The sequence below is a fragment of the Neofelis nebulosa genome, chromosome 1 (assembly GCF_028018385.1).
Source record: "Neofelis nebulosa isolate mNeoNeb1 chromosome 1, mNeoNeb1.pri, whole genome shotgun sequence".
NCBI classification, from domain to species: Eukaryota; Metazoa; Chordata; class Mammalia; order Carnivora; family Felidae; genus Neofelis; species Neofelis nebulosa.
Genome location: NC_080782.1, coordinates 5,148,227 through 5,160,227, shown reverse-complemented (window position 1 = coordinate 5,160,227; position 12,001 = coordinate 5,148,227).

Sequence of the window (12,001 nt, the reverse complement as noted above, 5' to 3'; positions counted from 1 at the left end):
TCCCAGCTCTGTGAGCTCGAGAATATTCTTCAACCCCTCTCTGCCTCAGGGTCGTCATCTAGAAAATGGGAATGGAAATCGCACCAACTCATTGGGTGGTGGTGAGGACGGAGCGAGTTAACTCAGGTGAGGAGCCTAGAATAGCTCCTGGCATACAGTCAGCCCTGTGTAAGTCCTTAGCTGTGGCGATCACTAAGTATATAAATTAAAACAATGGTGGGAATCACAAGCCCACTGGACTGATTGATTGCACACAGACATTATGAATCTGTTCTCCTCGATTATGTCCTGAGAGGAGAGAAGGATCCATAAAATGTGTAGGCGCACATGTGTGTGTTCCTGTCAGTGCAGAATAAAGGAAAGAACTCGGGAGTGTTGTGATTCGCCTTATCGGTTTCCGGGTGGTGATTTTACATGTCTTGTCTCTATCTCGCAAGAAGCAGGTAGCAGAGCCATTCTTTAATCCGTATAACATAAAACAAGAAGTCCAAGAAGAACTCAAGAGCAGCCAGGCGTGTTCCTCCTGTCCTCCTGCACTGGGCCACCCTCTGGATGACGGGGATTCACCACAGTTCTCTCCTGATGGAGGGACCCCACTGCATGTCAGGACGGCTGTCAGCCACCAGCACCCTAGCTCAAAATGATGATTTTGACTAGAGGAACTCTAAAGCCCCATATTGGCATCTATATTTTATAGTGCAGAAGAAATGCTGGTCAAAGGAGGAGGAGGACAAGGAGAAGAAAGGGAAGAAAAAGACAAGAAGAAGAGGAAGAGAAGGAGGGGAGAGGAGAAGAAAGAAACAGAAACAACAGTCCGCTAGTCTATGACATTTATGTCAAAGGAACAAATAAGCAGAACTCTGAGAAAACAGGACCCGGTTATTTAGCAGCGAGTAGAATTTCTTAAGCATCATGGGAATCTTAAGCAAATTCCTTTGAGTTTTGTTTGTCGTCTGCTTAGATGAGAAGCAAAGCATTTTACAGTCCCATTCGTGGTGCTGAGCAATAATTTTATAAAATGCAGAGTTCTACTCAGAATCAGTCAGGGCTCACTCTTCGCTGAAGCAGCTACATACAAGGGTCTGCTCTGATCCCTGTCACCTTGCTGTCCTTCCCCCAGGATGATCTGTTGCAGGTACGTGTCCCCTCTCTGGAAAGCCCAGGACCAGCACAGTGCCTGGACCCGTCCCCTGAACACAAGCAGGTGCCACCACTCAGAGCGTGTGGCCTGAACTGGCTCCGCGAGCCTCCCCATCTCCACCGCGACGAGGTCAGGACCTTTCTCTGCGTTCCTTACGGTTCAGTCATCTGGACTGATGGGGGAAAACATGCCAAATAGTCCCAGAAACACAGGGAGTTCTATTTCACTTTTAGCTCCTTTGAGGGTTGCCACCCTCTGGCCTGCTGGTCCGTGGTCCTTGCCTGCCTGGGACGGGCAGCCCCAGTCAGGAGCCCAGGAGCCACACTCAAGTTCATCTCCATCTGACACAGAAGTCAGTGATCAGAGATAAAAATATTCAATAAAATAGATGAATTTACTTCCCATTTTTGAGAATCCAAATGCACTTGTTAGAACAAACTTAAAGGTAAATTAAGCCAAGGATACGATTCAATACAAAAGTCAGCAAACAACGCCCGTGGGCCCAATCCAGCCCATCGTCTGTTTTAATATGACCAGAGAGCTGAGAATAGCTTACATTTTTAAATGGTTTTAAAAAGTCAAATGTTGGGGTGCCTGGGTGGCTCAGTCGGTTGAGCGTCCGACTTCAGCTCAGGTCATGATCTCACAGCTCGTGAGTTTGAGCCCCGCATTGGGCTCTGTGCTGACAGCTCAGAGCGTGGAGCCTGCTGTCTCCCTCTCTTTCTGTCCCTAACCCACTCGCATTCTGTCTCCTTCTCTCTCAAAAATAAACATTAGAAAAAAAATTTTTTTTAAGTCCCATGTTGTTTCATATTTTGTGACAAGTAAAATTACATGAAATTGAAATTTCAGTACCCATAAATAAAGCTTTATCGGAACACAGCCACACTATTTATTTACTTATTTTTCTTTCTTTTTTTAAGTTTATTTATTTATTTTGAGATAGAGGGAGAGAGAGTGTGCAGGCATGCGTGTGGGCGTGCAATCAGGAGAGGGGCAGAGACAGAGGGAGAGAGAATCCCAAGCAGGCTCCACACTGTCAGTGCAGAGCCCGATGCGGAGCTCGATCCCACGAACTGTGAGATCATGACCTAAGCTGAAATCAAGAGTCAGACAGATGCTTAACCGACAGAGCGACCCAGGTGCCCATATGGCCGCTTTTCTTTAAACTCTTTGCTCAGCTCTACTGAGGCGTAATTGACAAAATTGCAAGATATTTAAAGTACACAACGTGATGATTTGATACCCACGCCCATCGTGAAGGGTTCCCCCGCAGAGTGAATTAACACACACGCTATGACAGCAAGGCTGAGGCTGAGCCCTGATAGAGGCCATCTAATGCCAAGCCCTGTACAGAAAAGTCTGTTGCCTCCGATTTCATTCGTTTTTACTTTGGTTCTTAACGTCCCTCTATCCGTTTTTGCCAACAGATAAAATTCCACAGGCTAAAGAACCGAAGGGTACCCTCCGGAGAACAGTTTAAAAGTAAGAACACCACAGGGCACTAGTTTCAAAAAACAAAGACATTCAGGCAAACTTACGGTCCTCACTCATCTAATTTCTAAGGAAGACTGATTTCCGGTGGAAACCAGAAGGGGAAATGTTAAACTATAAATTGTTTTGAGGAAACAAAAGATGGCAGCAAAGGACCTTCTTTCCTATGTCTTCATCCGTGTGGCCAGTATTTCGGGTTTTTAAACCCTTCCATCTTCTGCATAGACTCATGAAACCTCAGGAAGAAATATGATCAGGTGTAAACTTTCTTTAAGAACCATAAAAATGTTCCTTGGATTTGTTACATTTTTTTCAGGCCCAGTGCTTAGCAGATTGTTTTCATTTACCTCTCCAATTTTATTTATAGACATTACTCATCTAAAAACAATCTTTGGCTTCTCCATTTTCAAAACATCCCCTAGAGGAAACACGTGTAATGAAAACGAGCTGTTTCTCTTCTGCTCATTTATACACAAGTATATAACGTGCACGCGTTTTTACCCAGCGCTTTCTGTGGCGTGCTGTTGTTATCGCCGTAAACTTTCGGGGGTCTGGACCAAGGGAACGGGGACGTGCTTGTCATCACCCTCCTAGAGTCAGTATGCATTTTGGATTATCTAGCAATTGAGGCTGTAAGAGGCTGGCCATTCCCATGGGACCCGAAGGTAAGCGCTCCTACAAGACACAGAAGGGAAAGAGTAATTACCAAATCTAGCCTCACGTGTTCAGTTACCACCACCAAAGTCAGAGTAATCACTTCCCGGGTAGTAATATGGTGATAGTTCCTCTTGTAGACAAGAATCTTAGGTAGCCCTGGAAAGATTCTAACAAATGCAATTGTGTTTGATTACGCTTTAAGGCTTTGACATGATATAGGGCCAACTGCGGACAGTTCTCTCACAAAACACCTGCAAGATCGATGTGTGATCCAAAAGCGATTCATCATCCTCCTAATGGTCCTTGGAGATGAAATTCAGAAGCAAGCAAGACCCCCTCGGTTCACTCTGGAATCCCTCTCCTTCCCTGGGCCACCTGGTCTGTTGGGGCACTGACCCTCTAACTCCTCCCCTCCCCTCCCCTCTGTCTCCATGGTTTCTGCTTGTTTACAGAACCCTACCCTGAAATCCCTCTCGAGCTTGCCACTGGAAGGAGTAACCTTCGATTATATGCAAAATTCGATTAAGCGAACCCTCTCACTGCATAAAGGAGGCCTCGTTGTGTGCCCAGAGATGATGAGTGCCAATTTATGACTTTGTGTCATTCACATGAGAGAACTAATTTAAGCTGAAGTGTTAATGGAAGAGAATGAGTTCCCCATCCCCCCTCCTTCTCTGGGAACATTTCCCATGTAACAAGGGCCTCAGCATCTGTCATGGTTAGCAGCCCAGCAAGGACAGAGGGGACAGAGCCCCACAGCTCAGTGTGTGGGGCGGGTGGGGGGTGGACTGAAGGAGGACCAGCAGAAGCAGCCGCTGAGCCCAGAAGAGCCAGATGGTCTAGAAGAGATGCCCTCCTATGAGAAAGAGGGAACCACAGACAAGGAAGCACTCACACAACCATGCTGAGCCCCATTGCCAAGGGACAGGGGCAGCGCAGGCATGGTGGACAGCCTGGAGGCAGGGCACAGGCATGGCAGTGAGGAGTGCAGGAGCACAAGGCACCCCAGGGAGGGGACAACAGGTGCCCAGAGTCGGGGACTGCTTCCATCTGGAAGGCACGGCCATGATGCCCAAGCCCCCAGCGAGAAAAGCTGGAAGAGCTAAGTGGGCTGAGGTCGACGTCAGAGCCGGACAAAACTCACACCACAAAACTGCGTTGGGAAACAGACAGAACAGTCTAGCTCTTCCACCCGGAGCAGTGTTGTTTGTGAGGAATAAGAATAGAAGGAGGAGGAGGAAGCTTATAATTTCAAGTCTCCCTGGGATTCCCATTCAAGCCGGGGACACAGGATGCCGAGGGCACGGGCATTCGGGTGCAGTTATTCCAGGATCACAGTTGGCAAGTGAGGTGGGAGCCGTTGGTCTGCTTCCTGCTACTGGCAGATCACGTCCAGGGACCAGAAAGCTGGCGAGGCCAGGAGCACGGGGCTCTCTCTGGGCATCCGATTTTATTTCATTTCATTTCATTTCATTTCATTTCATTTCATTTCATTTCATTTCATTTCATTTCATTTTATTTATTTTATTTTTTCATGTTTGTTTATTTATTTCGAGAGAGAGAGAGACAGAGAGTGTGAGCAGAGGAGTGACAGACAGGCTCTGAGCCCGACACGGGCTCGAACCCACGAACCGCCATATCATGAGCTGAGCCGGAGTCAGACGCTTAACCGCTTAACCGACAGAGCCACCCAGGCGACCCTGGGCATCACGTTTTAAACACAATAAAAAAACAATTCACAGGAGAGTATTGTATCAAGGTGTCAGATCGAGACTCAGCTCTCTCCCATCACGTTTGCCCCAAATTCCTAGAAATGATTTAAAAAGCCCACATACATTTTAAAACACAACACGCCCATTAGGCTTGTGACATGAAAAAGGAACACAGCTTCACCGATGAAGACACTGAGACTTTTAGGCTCTTACATCAGCTCACTTAAATACACTAAGGAAAACATAGTAACTGGAAACACTGTACTTTATAATAATGAAACCTAAAATATGTAACATTAGTTTAGCAGGTGGATGGCAAGAAAATTGATATTTAAGACTGGAGGAATATATCGATATTCTCTTGCGGCACTGTATGTGGTAAGCCCTTGCCTTTTATCGCTTGGAAGGAGGGTCACGTGACAACGTGTCTCACAGTTGTGGAGAAGATGAACAGAGGTCAGGGGAACGTCCTGGCTGTAGCTTCTCTGGGAAGGCAATTTTGACAAGGGGATGAGTTCACACATCTGAACGACTGTACAAGCAGGAACCGTAGGGAACGGACTCTAGGGGCCCCCAACCTCGCATCGCATGAGAAGAACCACATCGCTGCTTAGGCGAGGCTGACCCAGCTTCCGTCAGACTGCTCATCAACAAGAAATAAAATGTCCTGGTGTTAAAACACGGGGACTATTTGTTACAGCTGCTAGCATGAATCACCCTCAGGCAATTTTCTAGTACTAGTCACAAGCAGTTAGAAAGTATATGGGGAAAAAGATCCCAGTCACAATAAAAAGAGAAAAGAAATAACCTAGGGATGCATCTAACAAGAAGTATGCAAGCATTATGTAAATACCTGTAAAAGTCACAGAATATTTAAAGAAAAGAGCAGTAAAATATTTTTGCAGAATATTTTAAAAACTGAATAGATAGCTATAACACCAGAATAGACACAGAAATAATGTGAATTCTCCCCCAAACTGGTCTACAAATTCAATGCAATCTTGATCAAAATTGCAGCTGCGTTTTATTAGAACCTGATATGCTGATTCTCGTATTCACTTATCAGAGTAAATGAATGTTCCAGAACAACTAATTAATAACTATAATAAACTAATGAAGTTCTAACATAAAATGTATAATTAAGGAAACTAGTCAGGCCAGGTAGCAAAACATTCTGTCTTATTATAGAAATTAAAATAATGTGTTTGTGAAAGAATGAAAAATATATCAATAAAACTGAACAGAAAATCTAGAAATATCACTAATGTGACATTTCAAATCAGTGCAGAAAAAAATGCTCTCTTTGATATGGTACTAATGTCATTGGCCATCCATTTAGAAGAAAAATCAAATTAAATACAGATACCATTACCAAAACAGAAATTCTAAGTGAAATAATGAAAAGAAAATATCAGAACAATTTTATAATCTGATGGTGGGGAAGGGTTTTCTGAGCTAGCCATGAAACTCAGAAGTCATAAAGCAAACACTGACAGATTGACTACATGAAAACTTAAAACACACATGTGATCCAAAAAACAAACAAGACGGAAATTGGAAAAACAAGAGACCATGTTTGCAATATATGTGACAGGCTAGAGATTAGTATCTGGGATCCATGTTGGAAATCACGCACCACTCAAGAAGATAAAAAATGACCCCAGAGGAAAAGGGGTAAAATTATGAACCAGTGAAAAAGAAGGAGGTCGGGCCGTGTGTTCTGACATGGAAATATTCTGAAGGTACAGTGATAGCTGAAACAGTCGTCAAGGGCTGCAGAATGCTAAGTGTGGGGGCGCCTGGGGGGCTCACTTGGTTGAGCATCCGACTTCAGCTCAGGTCATGATCTCATGGTTCATGGGTTCAAGCCCTGCGTCGGGCTCTATGCTGACAGCTCAGAGCCTGGAGCCTGCTTCAGATTCCGTGTCTCCCTCTCTCTCTGCCCTTACCCCACTCATGCTCTCTCTCTCAAAAAAATAAATAAACGTTAAAAAAAATTAAAAAGAAAATAATGGTGAGTGCAGTATAACTTTGCATTCTGTGTGTGTGTGTGTGTGTGTGTGTGTGTGCGCGCGTGTGCACGTACGTGTGGTGCACGTGCTTATGTCTGTGAAGGCACAGAAAGGATCTAGAAGGACACAGATAGGATTAGTAGCTGTGACTCCTTCTAGGAAGAACACTCTCGAGTGTTACCAGAAACAGACAATGTCTGTGCTTTATTCTGAAGCCTCTATATTATTTTTTTAATGACATGGACGACTGTTACATATATATAAATATATTTTTAATACATTTTTTTCATGTTTATTTATTTTTGAGAGACAGAGTGTGAGCAAGAGAGGGGCGGAAAGAGAGGGAGACACAGAATCAGAAGCAGGCTCCAGGCTCCCAGCTGGCAGCCCCAGAGCCCGACACGGGGCTCGAGTCCACAAACCGTGAGATCGTGACCTGAGCCGAAGTCAGACGCTTAAGCGACAGAGCTGCCCAGGCGCCCCAAACTTTGTCGTTTAGAATAGTTTCAGGTTTGCAGCAAAATGAATGACAAGTACAGTGAGTTCCGGACTCCCCCTCCCCCACACATGCACAGCCTCCCCCACTATCAACCTCCCCCCACCAGAGTGGAACATTTGTAACAGTTGATGAACCTGTGTGGACACACCATCATCACCCAAAGTACTCGGTTTATGTCAGGGTTCACTCTCGGTATTGTACACTCTGTGGGTTTGGACAAATGTCGATGACACGTATCCATCGCTAGGACATCACGTAGAGTATCTTCACTGCCCTAAAATCCTCTGCTCCACTGATTCATCCCTCCCTCTCTCCTCTTGTGACCACTGATCTTTTGACTGTCTCCACAGTTCTGCCTTTTCCACAGTGTCAACAAGGCTGGAATCATACAGTATGTAGCATAAATGCGTGTTTTAAAGTTTTCAAAAATACAGACATTGCCTGGAGTTGTGTCTGAGCGTAGAAGTACCGTGGAAAGCTGGTGAGGCTGGAGAAGGTCAGATGAACCCCAGGAAACACAGGATGGAACCTGAGCTAATGAGGCCCAGAGGAAGAAGGAAGAGATGTGTCCGTGCCGGAAAGAAGTTACAACACAGTTAGACTAGGCCAAACATAACGCTACATTATACACATAAAATAGAAACAATATGCACAAAGATTTTGAAGTGTAGAATTAACTGGGGAGGAAATGGAATCACTACTAAGTCAAGCTTCATAAAATCCCTGAATGCAAGGAAAATGTGCTATAAAATGATAAAAGATTTGATTAAAAAGGTAGACACAGAAAATAAACACAGGACATCCAGTAAATGGAAACTTTGGCATTCCTGCAAAAAGAATGCAGAATAAAAGCAGGTGAAATGTGCTTGACCAACACCAACACCAAGGTCCATCCCTGGTATGCTCTTAAACTTGACTGGTAAAATTCACTGTCCTTAGAGAGACCTCTAAAGTGACCACATACTGCACCTGAAATCAACCTCCAGATTGTAAACCCAAGCGTAAAAATCTATTAATTTTTTTAAACGTAATTAGCCACCAAGGACTTTCTTGGGATGTTTTGATTATGTGAAACAAAATGTTGCCAAATCAGCTGTACCAAGATGGAGAGAGTGCTCTCTGAAATGCGGCAGCCCTGCTCCCCCCCCAGGGACAGGACTGTCAGGACTAGATTTCCTGGAAGGAGGAAAGTGACAGGGGCTTCTGTGGTGCGACTGTGTACTTCTGGAAGACGGAAGAGTACTAACGGCACACAGTGAGGATGAAGAAAATGGAAGAGCTCCTGGGGGCCACCGCGCGCCTGCAGGTCCGGCCGGGATACAGCTGGCACACTGCGGGACAACTACAGAGGGAATTAACAGGAAATTACCATGGGGCAGGGAATGAATAGGGGCACTGGTTACACGTGATGCAGGACAGAACCCAGAAAACAGCAGCAACAGACAGCGACGGCCATCCCTGGCCAGACGGCCAGTCGGAAGCCGTGCGTGGGTGAGCCCGTGGGATGGAAAGCTGGAGACACAGCAGGCCTCTCTGACGAAGGTGAGAGTGACAGCAGGGCGCAGCTCCTGCTGGAAACACTGCCTGAAGAGAGGCAGCAGGGCAACACCCAGGCTTCTTCTTCCAGCCTCTCCTCTATGGGCCGTTGGTCTACCCAAGCCGGAAGCCGGCAGACTGAGAGCCTTGGACGATGCGGCAGAGGGAAGGGGAGGAAAGAAGTTGCCCAACAGAGCACGAGACAGAGACAGCAGAGCACGAGAAGGCTGCACTCCTGGAGGCGAGTCTTCACCCAGGCCTCGCGGACTTTTGAGAAATCCCGCAGAGATCCAGGTAGGCTTGGTCTGGTTGGATTTCCCAGGGAAGACAGTGTGCCTTCGTGACAGTCTAGGAGTGGCGGGGGCGAGGGTAGGTCAGGGGAAGAAGCAGCTTACACACAGCCGCACCTTCAGTGGTGACACAGAAAGCCCTGAGAACATGGGCACGAACTTGCAGAGATGCTAGGAAGGACTCAGCCAAGGAGTGAGCTACGCCCACCTAAAACCCAGAGACAGTGATGCCCCAAGCCAAGGACAGCTGTGTCACATATGGGAGCCCCCAAATCAGGGTCTAAAAAGGTCTAAAAATTGGAGTAAGGCGCTTATTGGGCAATTACTAATAAAAACGTGGCTGGATTTCCTAAAGAATGTTTTCATCTCCCTGGGTCAACACTAACATCTTATTATTTCCTGGCCGCCAGGCTGGGGTAATAAGGGTGGAGTGTCCAACCTCAATGATTTTCAGCCTTTCACTGCTCTGATCTCTGAATCATTGTCGTCTCTCAGATGTTACGGTGCGCTTCCCATCACCACGCTGTGTCCCTGGTGCCGTTTGGCTGTGCTGCTGGCCGGCCGGCTGTGCTATGTTTGTATCACGTAGGGTCTGGGCCCCAGGCTGCCACGCTGTCAGAGGCCATGCTCGCCCACGTTCCAGGAAGTGCAGGCTTTTGTCCAGACCCTTACCTTTGGACAGGCCATGCCTGCCTGCAACACCGATCCCACCTGACACACAGGGTCGTAACGGCACGCACCCTCCCGTGTAGCTCAGGCCGTGCGGCCCCGTAGCAGACCCCAAGCCTCCTGGCCAGGAGCCACAGAAAGCGGGCCGTGGGGCACCTTCACATCAAGCAGGGCTGTCTGTGTTCTGCGTACTGAAACGAGCTTACCTCTGCTGAACGTGATCAGTTTCCCCTTCCTGATGACCAGGCTGAAGTTGGGCTGGCCGGGCATCGGGGAAGTCCGGACCCGTGTTTCACCTCAGACCCCTTGAGGCTTGCTATCATTTGAATCTTGCCAATACATCCTGCTTCATGTTCGCCTGAGTTCTGTTCAGGAAACAGTCTGAATCCTAACGAGATGTCCTAAAAAGATGAAAACAAAAAGCTCCAAGTAATACTCCCGGACCTAAAAGATGCGATGTAGACACTTCATCTCCTCAGTTCATAGGTTCTTAGAAACTTTCTGAAGGATTGCTTTACCCCCAAACCACAATTTTTTAAATTTTTTATGTTTCTTTATTTTTGAGACAGAGACAGAGACAGAGACAGAGAGAAACAAGCAGGGGATGGGCAGAGACAGGGAGACACAGAATCCGAAGCAGGATCCAGTCTCCGAGCTATCAGCACAGAGCCTGACACGGGGCTGGAACCCACGAACAGTGAGATCATGACCTGAGCCGAAGTTGGACATTCAACCGACTGAGCTCCCCAGGTGCCTCTCCCCCAAGCCACATTTTTAATGTTTCCCCCGACAGGAAGAACCAAGCTTGTTTTGGAACACACACACACACACACACACACACACACACACACACACACACACGTCTTACGTGTGTATAGTTTGTGTAACCTCAAGATTTTTTGAAGAAATTTTTGAATAGCAAAAAATCGTACGGCACATGATTGTTCAGCAACCGTTAACTAGAAAGTGTTGAGCACGTACTATGGCTTCGTGATGAGCAAGAACGTTTTCCAGACTTGCGTCAACAAGACTTGCCTCTGGGAAGTCACCAGAGAAGGCTTCCTTCCATGTTATGGCAATAGATGGTCATCAGAGTCCAGGGAAGTCAATACCAAGTGAAATCAGATTTGCCTTGCACTCATATCCCTCACTTTACTAAATAAATCCATGTTCCAAAATATTGGCATAAAGAAATTATTACAAATCCGCTAAATAAAGTAGGAAGTTTACCATTTACTAAAATAAATTCCTATACAAATTATTTCATAAGTCATAACAGCCACTCTCTGCTGTGTGTTTTGTTTGATATGGACTTTTTCAAAACACTTTGGGTGTTCTTAGGAATGAAATATCTAAATTTAGAGGAGAATTTAACCTACATTGTCTACCTTTAATTTTTACAACTGCTACACGGAAGAAACAATTTCCAGAGTGTAAAAACAACAACCCAAGTTTTTTATACTGTCTCTGTTCAGACAGCCAGTCTTTGAAGCCTGCCTGCCCAGTTGCCAGACTCAGCAACCAAGCTGTCCTGGGATAGTGGCGTCCTCTGGAGGCCAGTGAGAGAACTGTCACATTTTAAGTCCCACATCGCCAGGCTCTTGGAAGTCCTGAGTTATGATGACAATCATGAAAACACAGAGACTTTCCTTTCTCTTCTGCTGCTACTCACACCCGTGGTATTTTCACCTAAAGAAATAATTTTCTCACACTTTCATGAAAAAGACTTCCTTTTTTTTTTTTTTTGGTTTTACTATTCTTATCTAAGGAGAATAAATTTTATTTGTACTTATGAACAAAAATATTTTTTTAATTTTTTAATGTTTATTTATTTTTGAGACAGAGAGACAGACAGAGTGTGAATGGGAGAGGGGCAGAGAGAGAGGGAGACACAGAATCTGAAGCAGGCTCCGGGCTCTGAGCTGTCAGCACAGAGCCCGACACGGGGCTCGAACCCATAAGCCACGAGATCATGACCTGAGCCGAAGTCG